The following is a 19,563-nucleotide window of genomic DNA, read 5'->3' as shown; positions in this document are numbered from 1 at the left end:
GCAGCGTAAATCACAGACTGTGTAATCTGATTTTTCAGCCTGAACCCTTCCTCCTTAGCTCGACATCAGGGCATTGTCTTGGTGGTGGGGAGGGGGGGGGGGGATACTTGATAGGAAATATTCCCCAAGTATACCTCCCTATACGTTCTATGCTCCTGTTCGGTATTCAGGTCAGGGTCAGGGTCAAGCCTCCACCTATATAAGAGGGAGGCCACACACACACACGACAAGGGGGCCTTCCCTTCTACCTAAAACACTCAATAACAAAAGCTATAAAAAGGTCAATTTATCTCTATCGTCTCTCGATTACATAGAAAGAAAATACTTAATATAGCAATTCTTTAATGCCATCTTTATGTCCTTGAATCAATTTTCATAAACATTTTATACACACCAAATACACTGAACTAATTTGTTACATCAATATCTAACATTTTGGGGGGGGGGGGGGGGTGGGGGGTGGGGATGAGGGGGGTATCCGACAAGCTAGGATCTATTGACAATAGTAGTCATTAAAATCCGATCTCTCTTAAGGTAGGCGCTAATATCATCCAGGAGAGTGAGCAATTCGATCCAGTCACTCTTGCTTCTAAGAGCCACTTTCGCAATCCAATCAGTGGCCCAATTATAGTCTCGTGAGGTATATCCAATGGTCATCATCCAATCTTTGTCCAGCCATTCTTTGCACCATTTAACGAGGTAACCACAATGGCCCAAGGGTTCAGGGGCTCCGTTAAGCCAATCCACCGCTTGTTGTGAGTTGTTGAGCAAGTTTAGCTTCTTCGTCCCATGCTTCCATGCACATTTAATTTGATACCGAAGTATATCGCCCAAAGTTCACATTCCGTCGCATTACATGATCTCGTAGTGTAGCTGAAACCCGCAATCCACGTTCCTGTATTGTCTCGCAAGATTCTACCGCATCCCGTCGCTTGGTTTTCTAAGGAGAAAACTGCGTCCGTATGAAGGGTAGTCCAACCTTGTTTGTGTGAGCTGCTTCTTCCTCTTTCTTTCACCGCACTTCCAAGTTGTTTTTGTCGCGAGAAGGCCTTCCTGGTCTCCTCAATTTGCAGCCTAATCCAGCTAATTTTTCTGCTCATTTCCCATTCCTCATTCCTGAAAAGAAGGTTGCATCTCCACTTCCAAATCCACCATGCTATGGTTGCAAATTTCTCCCCCTAGTCGGCTCCTTTCTCGCCAGTGATCTTACCTGCCACATTCAGATCAATCCACGTATCAACATTCAAAATATAGAATTTTTTGGAAGCCCCATAAGGTGAGAACACTTCCCATATCTGTTGTGCGTTGTTGCAATCCCTGATGCAGTGCAAGACGAATTAATCCGCGTCATTGCAGATCGGGCGTCGAGGGTCTGTTGTAAATCCTCTTCTTTTTCTCTCTAGGCTGGTCATGATTCTTTTATGTTTTAGCATCCATATGAACATGTTGATCTTGCAAGGGACCTTGAGCTTCCAGATTGCATTTGTAACACCCCCGATGTTACCAACATTTTTAAAACTTAAAAGGCAAGATAAGCAAGCTAATCATTAATTAAACATTAAGCGGAAGCAAGTCTAAACGGGGATATTATACCACATCTTAAAGCACTAAAGATGCACAGGCGAAACATAATCACTAAACCAACATCCAGAGTCTACAGCTCACAAGCCAAGTAATCAACTAAAGAAAGGGTAAACCTACACTAGCTAGAAGTCTCCAGTAGCGCGCTCCTCAACTAATCGAAACCTGTAAAAGCCAAGGGATAACACCCGGTCAGCGAATAAAGCTAGTAACCCACTAATACGCGTTAAGTATCAATATATATATACATTGATATGATAAAAATCATTTGGAACTGAGGAATACAGTGTATAGCATTTGAAAACCAAGAGGCGAGACAACAATCAATCATAACACACTCTTAGCAAGGATCAAGACCCACAACTCAATCAAATCAATAGAGACCACAGCAACAAACGACAATCACAACTCTAGATGCAACCTACCATGCACAAGGTAGAGTTCATCATAGACATGCACATAAGCAAGGAAATTCATCAATCACATAATGACAAGTTTATGTTCCAACCTTATACCTTAGTACCACCCATATGGCTACCCCCGACCTTATCACAGTTCCAACCTATACCTCCGTGTGCCACCCTATACTTCTGAGTCCAACCTTTTCCCGGTCTGGGACCGTCGTCCCCCGCCAAACTTCCGCCGAACTCATAGTACACGAGGGTATCGTTCAAATCATAGTAACATACCACCGATCATGTGAGCAAAGCTCAAATAACAAAACCACCAATCTCATTCATATTCACACACAGGCATCATCATCAAGAAGATTAAGGCCCATCAATAGCCCCAATCAAGTATCAACAAAGGGTACAACGATTTGTACAAGATCACACCATAAGAATCAATCAAGAGATTTCAATGAAGACATGAGGCAATACTCAACAACAAAGGACTACAATCCAACATCAAAATGATTGGCAACACGAGTTGTCAACCCTCAACAAGAAGGAACAAACCATACATACTAGCATAACAACACCAAACTAGCATTCTCATCAAAACGGGTAAACCAAAATGGTTCCAACGAACCTTCAAGACTCATATTAGCCCAACGAATCACAATGTTGGACCCTTAGCACGATTTAAGACACCAAATCCTATCCTAGACATACGAAACATCAAGAAGACTCACAAAAGCTCAATAATCAAACAACGGGAGGTCAAAACATCAAATACCAAGAAGAAAGGATCACGGGGAACAAATCCCCTCAATCCCCACATATGCTCCCCACGTTTGGGGCCACTAGGCCCCCATCCGAGGGCCTGCCTGCGGGGTACAACCCACGAACACCACGTTCCCCGCGGGTAGGGCGGCGGGTAGGCCACTGCCCGCCGTTTCGCCTGCGGGGTACCACCTGCACACAATATTTTTCCCTTCGGGGAAATTCATCAACAAAGCCAAGTTCAAGTCCAAAACACCCAAAACCTCACACACAACAAAGATATGACTTGAACCCAAGAATAGCTCAAAGAAAGGCATTCAAGAACCCTAAATACAAGCTCTAAACATGCATTATCACAAGATCATGCATCAAATCACTCACAACATCAAGAATCGTCAAATAGAAGCAAAGAAATACCAATAGCAAGCATAAAATAGGTTTTGTAGAGCATGAGTTACCTTTGAAGATCAAAAACCACTTCCGTCTTACACTCCTAAGCCTCACCTTGAAGATCTTCCTCACCAAGGACTTCTCACCAAACCAAACCACAAGGAAAAACACCAAAAATAAGATAAAGATACCTTTAAGCTAGTTAAAAACACTAAACAACTAGAGATCTTACCCTTTCCTATGCTAGAGAGGTAGAAAGGTGGAAACTTTAGGTGAAATCTTCCAAAGATAGAGAACCCTTCTTCTAGCTTGGAGAGAAAGCTAAGATTTCTTGTAGAGAGAATGTGGAGGTTTTAAGATTTGGCTAGCATGGGAAATGAATGAAATGTCTTGCTAGGGATGGCTTGAACAACAAAACATGTGTGAAAGGTCAATTTTACCATTACTAAGGTTAGGAAGACACAAGGGTTGAGGTACAAAGCATAAGGCAAAAGGTATATTTGGTTGACTAAAGAGGCTAGTCAAATTCTAGTCCCTCGACTATCAAATTTTAGGATTTTTAGAGAGAAATTACCAAAGGAAAGCTAGGATTAATTCCTCAATTAATCACAATTAGAAGTTAGATTTACGGGGTGTCACATCATTCCAAGTCTTTTGTCTTCCTTGCCTATCCGAGCCTGTCGCAATACTGTACGCGGACGAGACTAAGCAACGCCCATTGCTCTCTGGTTTCCAGATCCATTCGTCCTCTTCCTTAGACCTTGCCTGGTTTGTTGTGGCATCCATCGTATCGATAGGTGAAGTTCTGGTGACCTTGTGGAGGCCTTCCAATAGAATAGGGTTGGCTACGCAGATGCCCTTCCAGATATTTGAGCTGCCAGCCTTCCACTTAATGATTTGAGACTCTTGTTTTCCATGCTTATATTTCTCTAGAGTTAATTCAACCAGAGGTTCCTTGTCTTCGGTGGCAATTCCAAATTTAGTCCCAGGCTATCGTTTTTGCCATTAAACACACAAGACTATTATTTTTTGGATACTTTTAGTCCTTCTCATGACTTTTCCAATTTTTAGTAACGACATTTTTGTCTTTTCATAATTTTGTTTTGTTATTTTTCTGATTTCAACTGGTTTAATTGGTTTAGAACTATAGGTAACTTCTGATTTTTAGTAACCATATTTTTCAACCGGTTTTAGTAAAGTCCTAAACCAATTAAACCGGTTGAAACCGTAAAAAATAACAAAAGAAAAATATGAAGTGACAAAAATTCCCTTACTAAAAATAGGAAAAGTCATGAAAAGGACTAAAAGTGTCCAAAAAAATAATAGTCTGGAATGTTAAATGGCAAAAACGATAGTCTTGGACTATATTTGGAATTGCCACCAAAGACAAGGGACCTCTGGTGGAATTAACTCATTTCTTTATAAGAACTCGTGTCCACAAGCTATCCTTTTCTGTGAGCAGCCTCCAACTCGTTTTCGTTAGGATGGCGAGGTTCATATCCTTAAGTCTTCTGATGCCAGGCCTCCTTGAGTTTTTGGCATGGTGATTTTATCCCAGCCGATATTATGGATTCCCTTGCCCCATTTGAAGCTACGAACCTTTCTATCGATAGTGTCACAAACCCCTTTGGCACATAAGTAGATTGCATTGTATAGTAGGGTATGGCGGTGAGGACACTTTGTGCACGAACTACACGACCTGCAAGGGTAAGGTTACGTCCCTTCCAACCTTCTAGCCTTTTATCAATTCTTTCAGTAAGCGGTGCGAAAAGGCTGCCAGTAACTCTCCCATGAATGGACGGGACACTTAGGTATCGCCCTAGATCACCCGTGTTTCCCATTTGAGCCTCTTGAATGATTGCTTGAGCAAGATTATGGTTCACGTTTTTGGAGAAGTGCACCTGTGATTTTTGGAGGCTGACCTTTTGGCCAGACATATTTCAAATCTTTTAAGGCAATTTTTAACAATCTTCATTTGATCCACCCATGCTTCTGCAACCAAAACCATATCATCAGCAAAAAAAAGATGGGTAAGTTGAGGGCCATACCTTGACAGCTTTACTCCCTTCCATCTTTTGCCCTTGACTTCTTCTTTAATTTAATCATTCTACTTAACCTTTCAATGCACAGGACAAAAAGATAGGGGGATATAGGATCGCCCTGTCTTAAACCCCTCGTTGGTTTAATCCATTCCAACTGAGCACCTCTCCAAAGGATGGCTAGTCTTGACGTGGTTACACATTCCATTTGGTATCATAACATGTCAACCTTCCAATCTCGAGATATTTCTCATAGTGAGATATGACAATTGACAACAAATTTCAATATTATATATATGCTCTGGTCCCAAATTGGATGAGAAAGTCGATTACAATTATTGAAAAATTATGATAACCACACATTTGAAAGTTCAAAATCTTTAGAGCTTTGTTGACCTCGGTTGACTAATGGAAGTTGATGCAATCGCTATACAGCAAGATCAATTGGGCATGGGACAGATTCATTAAGGTGTTTTACTCTATATTTGGGCAATTAGTTGGTGATGAAATAAAATCTTAGGACATCTTAAAGATGTCACACAAAGAAGTCAATCGAGCACAGAAGTTCAAGCTGCAGATATTTTTACAAAACCTTTGAAGACAGAATCATTTTTCAAATTGAAGAACCATAATTAGAATTGTTAATATTTTCAACTTAGTTTAAGAGAGACAATGTTATAATATTATTTCTTGTTAGAAATGTTATAATATTATTATTGAACGAAGTTATTAAAAAAAAAAAAAACACTTTTCAAATTAGTGGAGTAATGGTTACTATATTAGTGGAATAATGATTAATGATTAGACATAATTCAAATTTTTTTCTTCTACTATAAATAACATGTATTATTATACATTTCATATTAAAAAGTAATGAATGTTATAAAGTATTCTTTTCGTTTCAATTCTTTTTCTCCTTTCAAATTATATTTTAGATGTATTATATTTTAATATATCATACATGGGATGAACTATATAGGATGCAAATCAAAGTGGACATAAGGAATTCATCAATCAAATGGGCGAATGGCTAGATCCGTGCTTGCCACAATGCCACATGATGGATGAAACATGGCCCACTAGGTCGGCGCCTGCAACAAAACGGTCGGCTTTGGCCATACCATACAAGACCGCAGGTCAACACCCCGTACACGACACTTTGGCTCAAGAAAACATTGGCGGCTTTGCATAAATCCATGGAATGCATTACACCTGTCGTAAACGTGGCCGAATTTCACGCCGCTCTAATAAGCCAATACTATGTGGTCCACATGACTTCAATTCGGCGTCCACAAAAACTTTCGGCTTCCGTTAAGACTTAAGAGACCGTTATCTTTATCTTTTTATTATATATAATAAAGCAAAATCTAGCCTAAAAATTTTCCTCCAAAATATGATTACATTTTGATAGAAACAAAATTAGTAAGTATGAATATTCTTCTAAAAGGTTGAACCACAACTCTAAAGGCCCCCACACCCCAACTCGACAGAGCAGTTGGGAGGATGTATGCATGTATTAATTGTATGGGTAGATGTATTTATAATTTTTTTTTTTTTGAAATTATTATGTGTATTTATATTTTATAAATTATATTTTTTTTATTATAGCTCTATCTCTATCTCTATATATATTAAAGCATAATGAAGTATGGAAAAAAGTTTATTATGTTCAAATTTATTGGTAAAATTTTATATTTAATATAATTTGTGCATATATTCATTTAAACTTCAATTATAATTAATTTGACTCCACTATAAAGAGGAGAAATTAGATATAAAATAAATATAGTTCTTACATAAATAATCTTTTTCAAATGAATAAGTTTTTGGCGGAGATTTTAGACAAATTAAATATCGCCTGTTATTTTATTTACAAGTTTTATTTAATATGTTAGTTATATAATTAAAGTAGTTATTTCAAATTCAAACTCCTTCCAAAAAAAATTCAAATTCAAATAATAATACAAGTAACAATAGACTTTAAAATCAACATAATAATAGCATAATTAAACTTTTAAAAATATTAAATATTACATTGTATAGTTATACTTATATTTTTAATCAAATTAATTCTGAGCTCAAGAACTCAAGTACGTTTTTCTGTTTCCAAAATCATTACTTTCTTTGCTAATTCAAAGGATGTCAAAATTTTAATTGATAAATTTGTTATATTAATTATAGTTCGTGCATCGCACGGACAATTACTAGTATAGTAATATACTAATATCCAACTGTTTTTTTATTTTTTATTTTTTAAAATATCTAAAGCTACAATTCACATGTTTGGTTCATGGAAAATGTTTTTCAATGGAAAATGTTTTCCTTGAATTTGAGGAAAACTGAAATTTTTTTTGTTTGGTTCATAGAAAACTTTTTATAAGATATCATCCCTTGCTATTTTGTTTTCCACGAAAAATGTTTCTTATGAAAAACAAGTAGGACAATTATGCCCTCACCAATTTTTCATTATCATTATCATTATCATTATCATTATCATTATCATTATGTAGGGCTATAATCTATATCTATATCTACTATCTACTATACTAATAAGAGGCCAAGAGAGTTAGGCCTATAATGGGTAAAAAAAATGGCGGTCAAATTTTTTAATCTAATGAATGGCTCAGATTGATCAGATTTTAATTTTTCCTTAAGATTTCCTAATTTATCCTTAATGAATATGATTTTCCGTTAACTTTTCCGTTAAATATTATCTTTTCTGTTAATTTCTGTTAGTTCACCGTTAACTTACTCATTGAATTCAATAAGAAAAGTCTTAGGTTCGAACCCCATCCCAATCAAAGTTGGCATAATTAGTACTTTATTTTACTCTTATTAAATTAAATAATAATTTAGTAGCTCCAACAAAAAAATAATACATATGCATTTCTTTAATTTAAAATTATGTGTCTACAATGTCTTTATTTAAAAAAAAGTATTCATTATCAATAAATTAAATAAGAAAAATAATTCCATTAGTTATATTGTATTTATTTTTCTCCAATATAAAAATTCTTTACATTCAAATTTATCAATTGATTATATTCGCTACATTGTTCCTACAATGTCGTTATTAAAAAAAATTATTCATTATCAATAAATTAGTTAAGAGAAATAATTTTATTAGTTATATTGTCTTTATATTTCTCCAATGTACAAATTCATCAATTGATTATATTCACTACATTGTCTATTATCTTTTTTTTTTTGTGCACTATTTTTTAGTTAAATATCAAAGTTATAATACAAAATAGTGCTATATATTTATTTACCAAGTATTTTATTAATACGATGAAAAAATTAAAAATATAATAATAATTATAATAATAATAATAATTGTTTTTAAAAAATAAAGAAATAAAAAAATATAATTAAACCAATCATATTAACTGTTTTGGGGATTTATTGACAAAAAGAGTATTCAAATTACACAACAAATTGAAGTGGAAACTATCTCGCAATGTCCTTGTTTGGCAAACAGGAGTTAGCTCTTCAATATTAGTATATATTTAATATTTTATGCCCTAATTTTTATTTTCTCTCCTTATATCCCATATTTGGTTTCAACCATACCTATAGAATTATTTCATTGACAAATATAATCAATCTTGACTATATTATATTGCATTTGTAAACTTAGAATTGCCTATTTAAATACACAAATTTAACATTCAATTATCTATGCATGAACAATTCCAATATAATCTTGTCTTGATATATTTTAAAGTACTTATTTAAAAAAAATATTGGGCATTATCTCAACCGCGCAATGCGCGTAAAAAACTAGTATATATATAAAAGCCACTAGATTTGGACCAATCAGAAGCCTCCATTTTCCTGCCCAACTTAAACGGCATCGTATAGTTTTTTGTTTTGTTTTGTTTTGTTTTGTTTTTTTTTTTTTTTTTTTTTTTTACGTTAGTGGAGAGAAGCCAACGTGCTGCGATCAAAACTATCTTTTCAGGCCAGATTTGTAGGGGAGTTGGTCAGATTTGTAGGGGAGTGGGCTATTATGAAGAGTTGATAGGAGGCGTGTAATTTTGAGCAACTAGGTATGGGAGTGGCCTATTGTTGGCAGAATGAACATCAGATCCATGTTTATATATACATATTCATACATATTCAGAGGCTTCACCCTCTGCAAACACAAAGCAAAAAAATAAAAAATAAAAAATACAAGTTTCAGCAAAGAACGGAGACCATGTCTGGCTGTCTGGGCAGTTTATTGATGGTGCGCAGCTTCATCCTCGACAAACCACGTAGACGATTAGGTTGCATTGTGTGCGGAACTATGTTGTAACTGAAAGTAGAGGAGAAACACAAATTAGAAGTCAAGATCCAAGATCAGGAGGTGTGTTAATGCTACATTATCATCTTTTCTTTCTCTTTTGTTCTTCTTTTATTTTTACCAACTATTTTTGTTATTTTGGTTCTATTTTTAATATAGGGTGCGTTTGTCCACATACACATACCTAAGGACATTGTTCCAAAATACAAGAATGAATTCACGGAGGGTAACACTGTTGGTTTGGAAAAGGGTTGTACTAAGAGTATAAGACTAGATGTTTAGGTTTGTGCTCGGTGTTTAATGTTTTTTTTTTATGGTTATGTTTTGAAGACTGCATTTGTTGCAGTGTATTGTTAACCATTTCACTGTTTTTAAGGTTGTTTTTAGAAGCTTATGTTCTGGAAACTGCATCTGCATTTGTTGCAGCAGCTAACCATTTCAAAGTACTATGTAATGGTTGTTTTAATTTCATGTAAGCTATTTATGGTTTTATGGTGCTTTTTCCATGCAAATACACAAACAAGTATCACTTGATTCACTTCACTTAAATATATATAACACATACACATACTATTAAAGAAATTCTAATATAGGAACAAATTGGAAATACAAGTTGTAGCAGTCTACACTTAATTAAAGATACTATATTTATGGCCAAGTCCATGATTACACAAATTTCACATTGCAAGTATATTTATGGCCAAATCTAGGATAAAGTAATAGATAAAAGTGCAAAGTTTTTCACTTACCTGTTGATACAGATGGCAACATTTAGTTCCAACATCTTTGCTCCTATTGCCAAGCTTGCTAGGCGTTCTGTACTCAGTGCCAGGTACAGAAAAATCTGAAAAGATTGAACATCATTAAAGAAATGAATTAAGAAACAAAAATAAGAAAGTTAGACATGTTAGAAAGGTCCACTGGGCATGTTAATTTTCAAAAGGTTAACGATGCAGAACTCTTTGCAATACAGAACCAAGGCTGTGATGGATAAATTCAAAAATGGCTGATTTGTTTCAGGATGATTCAGAAAACAGACGCAGAAATGTACTTATCAAAATGGAGTCTGAAATTAGAGATAGGCAATTAATAAAATACATATATCAAACTGGGTTGTTACTGAAGTTTAAAAGTTTCAATCAATATTCAAACTTAAATTCCAGCCATCTAACAAGATGTTGATGTAAGTACCACTGTAAGTTTAATAGAAACTCTGATATATACTTTAGAAAGTGGGTAATCAGTTCACTTATCGAATAAAGCCTTCCTCCTTCCCAACCGAAAAGGGAAAAAGAAAAAAAAAACATGGAAAAATGCAATTGAAAGAAATTAAAATCAATAATAAATCTTCAACATTTCATCTTATTTGTATAATTAGTAGTATACGAAGGTTACTCTCTTTTCTATTTTCATTCTATTAATTTTATATTTAGTCTCACTAATTATTGATTGTTCCAAATCTTATTTCTTCAATGTTTTATTTCCTTTGCATTCCAACTGTATATGTTTTTCTGTTTTCTGTGATCTAATTTGCATTTAAAAGTGGGGTTCTTCAACTTGCATAAATACTCATAATTATCAATTCATTTCACTGTTACAAGTTTTGTAACTTATAGTTAGAATCTTAGATTTTTAAACTGAAAATTTTTGTTCTTGCCTACACCTATATTGTAAATATGCAATTCTATTTTACAAATCTGTGATTCACTGTCTTGATTAGTTTTTTTTAAAAAACATTTTCTGTGTGTACATATACTTTTAATGTTGAGGTAAGAAAAAAAAAAACAAATAAACTGACTGTCAATTTTATAGAAAAAAAAAATTACATTATAATTGACATCAATTTTGTAAAGGTTAAAAAATTCAAATTCAATTTTTCAGAGAAATGGTTTTTTCTTGCTATAAAATTTTGCAGATATTACTTTATATATGTACATAACACTTTATAATAAATAACTAGAAAATAATTTTTTTTTACTTTATTTAAATTTTGAATATTAAACATATGGAAAAAATATTTACATCAATTTATTATAAAACTTTTCATCATTTTTTTACTCTGTACAAATACCCAATTTTCCTTATAATATTTTTTGTTGTTTTTCAAATTTAAACTGTAGTGTACATTAAAAATATTTAACAATTTATTCATTTCTTACTGGATTTTTACATTTAGATAGGAGGATTTATTTCATGTAAAATTGTAACACTACAAACGGTTATTTAAATATTAAAATTAACGTTGTTTTTAATTTAAAAATTAATTTTGTATAGAAAATCGAATATGTATGTATTCAAGCAGGAAAATTATACAAATCTTATCCATGCAAATAAATTCAACACAGAATACAAATTTTAAACACCAAAGAAATAAATTAAATTTCAAACAATTATCTAAGATGTACTGCGTAGAGTAATCAAAATATATAAATAAAAAAACACAAATAAAATAAAAAAATATACCTTTGATTTTGTGTGAGATTCGTAATTTTCAGCATTCACGGTCTAGGATTTCTTGATTCAGAACCAGTCACCAAGGCCGAATCAAAAGCATGTAAGAACCAAAATAGATGACTATTGTCTAATTTTTCTGATATTGTGGGTTATTTGGGAAGAACTAGGATGATTTAGTGTTTGATTTTGGCAAGAGGGTGTGAAGTTTGAAGATAGAGATGGAGAGAGCAGAGAGAGATATCTGGACAGACACGACATATTAGGGTAAGAAGAAATCGTCTTTGGGCGTGAAGTTTGAGTGAGATGGAGAGATGGTGTCTATTAGGAATATATTGTAAATTTTGATGAGCCGAATGTATTTTTGAAAAATCAAGTAGTCCCCATTTTTATTCTATTTGAGTCAGGTTGAGTCTACGGAGTATGGTGCACCCATATCATGCAACCCATGTACAAGTCTGGAAAATCACATGTTGATTTTAAATGTTAAGCAGGATTATAGCTTAACATAATTAAGTTGCGGATAAGTCACCAAGAACTATGCTAGAGGAGTTGGAAGAAACGTGTGTGAGCTATGCCAAATGATCCTAAGTTCAAATCTTAAGTGAAGCATTTTTAAGCTTGGGAGACTAGCTTGGACCGTATGAGAGACTAGCTCTGACCGTATGAGAGACTAGCCTGAGTGTATAGCTTGGACCGTATAACCGTATGGGAGACTAGCTTGGTATATTGGACCGTATACCGTATGGGAGACTAGCTCAAAGTATACCAAAACCGTATGAGAAAAGGAAAAGGAGACTAGCTAACAAGGAGACTAAGCTAAATGGAGACTAGCTTGGAATGCAGACTAGCTAAGAATATGGAGCAAATGCACAAGTCTCACAAAAGCCATGCACCATATGGAGAAACACACCAAGTATGGTGAACCAAGTTAGAAATTCGAAACAGAGCATCTCACCATGAACAACAGTGAAGTTTTTACAGAGGTTCCAGTATATTATTTTACAAGGATCATGAAGGAGAAAATATCTGATATATTTTCATCTGAACATCAAGTTTTTACGGTGGAACCGGAGAGGGTCAAAGGAGGCTGATTCGCGGAGAAATTATTTTATACTCAAGCAAGAATCAGCAGATAAATTATTTGATCAACTTGACATGTCAGAGTATTTATGAAGGACCAGAAATGTCAAAGATTGCCGCGCCGAATTTATTCAAATTCTGGAGGCTACAAAATTCAAGAAACGGCAACAGGCAAATTATTCAAATCATCTGACAAAAGGAGAAAAGACATCTACCTAATATTTCAGATCAAGTTGACAATATCTTTTGATCAACTACAATTCAAAATGGACGATCGAGATCGAAAGTTGATCAACGGGCAAATAGCTTTTACTAGCTATAAATTGTCCAAGCAGACTTGAAGACAGACGGATACGAAGAGAAGAAGAGAGCAGTTAAGCAAGAAAAACCCCAAGAGATTGAGCAGTTCAACATCTTGAACAACAGCTAAAACATACAAGCAAAAGATACAAGCTATATTTTTTATTAGCCGAAAAAGGGGGAAACAGAGCTTCATAGAATAAAATTCAAGTCTGAGTGAGAGAGAAATTTTATTTCTTTGTAATATTCTCTACTGAGTGTAGAAAGAGGGCGGAGTAACTAGAGAGAGTGAAAAACCCTGGTTGAGTGTAGCTTTGTGCGTAGCACTCGTGGTGAAGGGCAGAGTAACAAGAGGAGCTTGTGAAAACCCTTGGAGGACGTAGCTTTGTGCGTAGTTCTCGTGGTGTAGGAGTACAGCTTTGTGCGAAGTACTCGGGAAGGCGGAGTAACAAGAGGAGCTTGCGAAAAACCTTGGAGGAGTGTAGCTTTGTGCGAAGCACTCGGAGAAGTGTCGGTGGACACTTATTCACTACTGTATCTGGGTGATCGAAGAATAGTGAATTTCCTCCTTGAAGTGAAAGGAGAAGAGTGGACTAGGAGGATTACACCACCTCTGAACCACTATAAATCTCTCTCTCTGTTTACTTACTGCTCATATATTTTGTGCATGCTTATTCTAACTGCGAACTAACCCGATTACGATTTATCGCATATCTTTATTTGTCTGGGTTTGATAGTTCCCACGTTTGCATGCAAGCCAAACTTTACATACATCATTTTTGAACCATATCAAGTGTTTCTAACGTGTTGCATGTTTAGAATATCTCTTTGAGCCCCGCACTTATAAGCATAACACTTTACCGCTACTTATTCCGCTGCACACTCTAAGTTGCTTATCTTGTTAATGCTTGTTACTTAGAGTTGAATTTACCAAAGTGTTATTTGCCTTGTGTGTTTTCGAAGAAAGTTGAAAAAGTTAGAGAAGTCTATTCACCCCCCTCTAGACTTCTCGCCACCCTTTCGGGACCAACAGTGTCTGTGTGTGAAGTTACTAGATTGAGATGGATAGAGATCTGGACAGAGATGGGATATTAGGGTAAGAAAAAATGGTCTTTGGGCCTCAAAAAAACAATTAGGTCATGTCTTAATAACTAAATTAAAAATGGTTTTTGGGCCTCATGGTCCATGTCTTCACAACTTAATTATATATATGTATATGACAAATTATGGTTCACATAGTGTTATGTGGATCATAATAAAAAATACATTTTTAATATACTAAGCATACATTATTTTTGTATTGAATGTACATTATACAATATAATGTATACTCAGATCAAAAATAATGTACATTCCCTGAATACAATGTACTAAATATGGTCCATACAACTTGTGTGGACCATGGTGATAGGAATATTTTTGTAAGTTTTGATGAGCCAAATGTACTTTAGATCCCCTTGGTTTTTAGGTCTTTTAGTACAAGCATCATAAATCAGAATATCGTGTCAAAAGGAATCTACCATAGGAAGAACAAAATTAATTTTGGGAAATTAATTTTGGTCCTATGAGTATTCATCCGAGAAAGAAGCATAAAGGAATGGCGTTGCAAGAAATGATTGGATGAGCTTAATGGTGAAATGGTAGAAGTCTTTATTCAAAACGATCACACCTGAGATCGATTCCCCCCAAGGATTTATTTTTTACAAGTTAAGTTTTCGGACAAGCACAATGTTCTCAAAAGAGCACAATGTTCCTAAAGGAGCACAATGTCTGAAAAGGAGCACAATGTTCTAAAAGAGCACAATGTGAACAAGTACGATGTGTTCAAAGGAGCACAATGTGACCAAATCAGAAAGAGCACAATGTTCAAGTCAAACAAGCAAGAAGTGCCTTAGTCAAAGGAACACAATGTGGCAAAGAAGCAAGATGTTCAGAAAATGAATAAATTCGAAGGAATTTATTTTGGATCAGCCCACATGCCACAAGAGTCCAAAATTGCCTGAAGATATTTCATCAGAACGGAAAAATATTTATGAAGACATGAATATAAAAACTTATCCTAGAAATAAATTCTATCAGATGAATTTATTTCAAAGATTCATTGGATATTCAAATTGACAACAAAAATAATATTTTAAGAAACAACTTGAAAATCAAGTTGAGATAAAATATTATTTTGTCAGGCAAGTTGACAATCAAATCAAAATTGAAGATCTACTATTGTCAACAACATCAGGCTATGAAGATTCAAATTTCAAATATCAAATTATCCAACTCCAACGGATATATTTGATTGCCTATAAAAAGCCATGAAGACTTGAAGACAAGCAGAGATAGAGGTGCAATACACACGGATAAACAAAGTGCAAAATTCAAATGTGCGAGTGCTCAAAATATTCTTAGAGACTTAGTCTGAATAGTCTCAAATTTAGTTAGAGAGATACAATTACCTTTGTATTTGTAATTGTAAAAAGAGTATAGCTGTGTGCAAAATACTCTAGTGAGTGTAGCTGTGTGCAAAACACTCGTAGTTGCTAAGTGTAGCTGTGTGCAAGACACTTAGTTGGCGTTGAGTATAGCTGTGTGCGAAATACTCGGAGTTGAGTGTAGCTGTGTGCGAGACACTTGGAGTTGGGTGTAGCTGTGTGCAAGACATCCGGAAGAAGTGCTTGTATAGCGCTTATTCACTATTGTAACTGTGTGTGGAAAATAGTGAATTACTCCTAGAAGTGAATGGAGTAAAGTGGACTAGGAAGATTACGCCACTTCCGAACCACTATACATTGCCTCTCTCATTTACATACCGCACTTACATAATTTGCTCTATTTATCTATCTTATCCGACTAACCCGTTTACTATTCACAGTTAATCTTAATCGTCCGGGTTTAGTGTGTTTTCACGTATGCATGTGACTCAAACTTCTCGAGCTTAAATATTGGATTATTCAAAGCAAGTTTGACGTGTTGCATGTAATGTTCGTTACACGGTCGACGTGACACGATATTTATTTACAATCTTGAATATTATTGTTATATATTGAGTGCACCATCTCCTTTATATATTCAAGATATCTCTGTCACTTTACATAGCATCTGTACCCTTCTTACATGCGCATTTAAATTATTGGTTGGGCAAAACTCTTTACATACTATTATTCCGCTGTGCAGTTTAAACTTACTCTATTTACTTGTTACTTAGAGTTGAAGTTACCAAAGAGTTATTTATTTTGAAAAAGCTTGAAAGTCTATTCACCCCCCCCCCCCCCCACTCTAGACTTTCACCACCCTATCGGGACCAACAATTGGTATCAGAGCAGTTGTCTAATTGAGTCAACTTTGACTGCTAGACAGATCTCGAAAAATCAAGATGATGAAAAGAGATATGGCTCTTGCCCAAAATTTATTATTTTCCTTAGAGAAATTTGATGATTGGAAAATTCGCATGCAGGTACATTTATCCGCGTTACGAGTGGTCCTATTGAGATTTTACAAGTCAACACTTCGTCCGTACAAACAAGTGACACTCCACAATACATTCCAAAACCGAAAGCAGAATGGTCTCGTGAAGATAGAACAAGAAATAACTTGGACAATATTGCCAAGGATATTTTGTTTAAATCTATCGATGACACGATATTTCCAAAAGTTCGAAAATGTCAATCCGTTAAGGAAGTTTGGGAAACGCTCATTCAAATTGGTGAAGGAGACAAGCAAGAAAAGGATAATAAGCTCACCATAGCATTAAAGAAATTTGAGGATTTCAAAATGCTAAACGGCGAGAATATTACCGACAAGGAAACAAGATTTGCCAAAATCTTAGGAGAGATTAATGATCTTGGAAAACATATTAATCAAAAAGAAATCTCACTCAAAATTCTACGTGGTCTACCATCTACATGGGACATGAAGGTCACGGCCATGAGAGATCACAGGGATCTAAAAACCCTATCGATCGATAAGCTCTTTAGTGATCTAAAAGCTTATGAATTTGAGATGAAATCAAAATTAGAGGAAGATCATGAAGAAAAAAACAACGCTCTTGTAGCTGAGCAACCATCAACTTCAAGGTCAGTACAAAATGTTGAATTATTGCCTAATGATCAATTTGCTCTCTTTGTCAAGAAATTTAGGAAATTCATGAAGAGAAGCAACTACAAGAAAAATCCACAAGGAAAATCGTGGAATGCAACAAAGAATTCGAAGAAAGAAATAGTTTAGGAAGACTCGAACTTGTGCTACAACTGTAGAAAACCTGGACACTTTGCAGCTAGTTGTCCACACCCCAAGGTAAGTAAAAGTCAATATACAAATATTTCTAACTCTCAACAGGAAGAATTCAAGACCAAAGATAAAAGGTTCACAAAGGAGAGAAGAAAAACACTTATTAGTGACCCACTTGAGATAAGTGAGTCAGAAGAATCTTCAAGTGATGAAAGTGACACCTCAAAGGATGACAATGCAATGTTTTGCATGAGCATCTCCAACAACACACCCTACGAGGACATGTGTCTTATGGTAAATGGAAATGAAGAAAATGAGGTAACATCAAATTCTTATGATTTTGTCAATTCTTCATTTTCTAGAGAGTCCTTCTTTCACTTAATGGAAGAATGTCAAACCGTAATGGACAATCACTCTCAACTCAAAGAGCGCAATTGTCTATTGATTCTCGAAAAAGATCAATTAAATGAAAAATTGCAAAATGCTCTACTTGAAGTGAAAGACTTGAAAGATAAAATTATTTGTCTTCAAGAAGAGTGTAAATCAAGGGAAGTGAGAGAACACAACCTTAGAGAGGTTATAGCAACATTTACACATTCATCCAAAGTAATGGACAAAATGGTAAATATGCAAAAACCCTCAAGTGATAAAACCGGACTCGGTTATGATCCATCGTGTTCTCAAGCCTCCAAAAACTTGGCCAATTCTACTACTACTTTAAATAATAAAGTCCAAGTAGTAAAATTTGTAAAAGGTCAAGAAAGCACAGTGAGACAAGGAATTGGTCACCAAACTAATGTCAAAATTAATGCTGTTAGGCCGAAGCCTCAAAGAAACAATATTTCGCCTAAACAGTATGTAAAAAGACAAAAGCTTGTTCCTAAATGGAAATACATCAATGAGTCTAGTGCACAAAGCCCTCATAGGAGAATGGGAAGGAATCCAAGAATTGAGGCAGAGAGATTTTATCCCTCCAAACAAGATTGGTTTGATAATATTAAATCATGGACTAAGTCCAGATTTAATGCATATCATAGGCTCAAACAATCTACCTCCCACGTGCCAAAAAATCGAGTAAATTTTCAAAAACCGGCACAAAAAATGTTTTCAAAAATTAAATATGATTATAATGTGTTTAATGGTTACCAATCACCTAGACTTAGATCAGTGAGTACAAGGTGGATTTGGGTACCAAAAATGACTAACACCCAAGGACCCAAATCAAGTTGGGTACCTAAAAATGTGTAATTTATTTGCAGGAAGTTTGGTACTTCGATAGTGGATGCTCTAGACACATGACTGGAAATAAATCTAGTCTTGTGAATCTTAAAAATATCGAAGGACCAAAAGTCGTATTTGGTGAAAATGAACGATACGACATAACAAAATGAATTGGTACAATATTTCGAAATGGTTTGAAAATCGAAGATGTATCCTTTGTTGAAGGTCTAAAATTTAACTTGTTAAGTACAAGTCAATTTTGTGACAAAGGATATCTAGTAGAGTTCTTCAAAGACAAGTGCCAAGTGAAGAATAATTCCTCGGGAGAAGTCGTGCTTGAAGGAATAAGGAAGAAAAATATGTATGTTGTGGATTGGAACACAACCAAAGAATCAGTGTGCCTACTAGCAAACAACTCACACACAACAAGTTCGGAATGGCATAAGAAGTTGAATCATCTAAACTTCAAGACTATCAACAAGCTAGCAAGAAACAAACTAGTTGAAGGTCTACCTGACATTGTTTACAAGAAAGATCAAATATGTGATGCTTGCCAAAGAGGAAAGCAAATTAAGTCATCTTTCAAATCCAAAGCTCAAGAATCTACAACAAGACCACTGAGTCTACTACACATGGATTTATTCGGTCCAGTAGACCCAGTAAGTCTAAAGTAAGTCTAAGTGGTAAGAAATATACACTAGTTGTTGTTGATGATTTTTCCAGGTACACATGGACGATATTTCTCAAGAAGAAAAATGAAGTGGAGCAAAAGTTGCCAGAATTGCTCAAGCTACTACAAAATGAGAAAGACTTGAAAATTGCA

This window comes from Ipomoea nil, unplaced genomic scaffold (genome assembly GCF_001879475.1).
Source record: "Ipomoea nil cultivar Tokyo-kokei standard unplaced genomic scaffold, Asagao_1.1 scaffold0114, whole genome shotgun sequence".
Taxonomy (NCBI): Eukaryota; Viridiplantae; Streptophyta; class Magnoliopsida; order Solanales; family Convolvulaceae; genus Ipomoea; species Ipomoea nil.
The sequence above is the reverse complement of the archived record's forward strand: the minus strand, read 5'-3'. Positions refer to the sequence as shown.